Below are 667 nucleotides of genomic sequence, written 5' to 3'. Positions count from 1 at the left end.
GTTTGCGCAGCTATCGCCGACATAATGTAGCTGATGCGGAATAAGAGGAACCAGACCGTATTCGCCGAGGCAGATGGAAAACCGCCTAAAAAGCAGCCACAGACTGGCCGGCTCACCGGACTTCGACACAAGTCCGCCGGGCGGATTCGTGCAGGGCATCAGGCTCTCCTTCCCAATCCAGAAAGCCGTGCATTAGACCGCACGGCTAACCGGGCGGGCAACATCACATTAATCTCTTTCATTTGCGATCTGCTTGGGCGATCGTTCTGTGAGAATAATGTAGTTGATTTATCTTCTATTTCGGATGGCAATTCATAACCTCAAGGGATTTCTGTAACTATAAAATCCCGTGCTCACACGAGACCTACTCCGCTAACCCAGTAGCCGCTATTTGCATATAGTGGCTATTGAGGAGTGATTACAGTTCTCCACCTGACAGCGCACATCGAGAAATTCGCACTCGGTATCGTCGCAGAATAGCCTGAGTCTCTGGTGTCAACGTTATATTCCAAACCAGAGGACCACGATCGACTCTGGGTGCAAAGCTACAAATTGAAATATAGAATATCTACAGTGTTGGACTGATCGCGAAACAACACAAAAGTAAAAACAAATGCAATTTTATTTTAATTTAGGCTGGAATACATTTTTCCAGATTTTTCCAAAC

Source organism: Schistocerca piceifrons, chromosome 2 (genome assembly GCF_021461385.2).
Source record: "Schistocerca piceifrons isolate TAMUIC-IGC-003096 chromosome 2, iqSchPice1.1, whole genome shotgun sequence".
Classification (NCBI taxonomy): domain Eukaryota; kingdom Metazoa; phylum Arthropoda; class Insecta; order Orthoptera; family Acrididae; genus Schistocerca; species Schistocerca piceifrons.
This window is presented reverse-complemented; position numbering follows the sequence as displayed.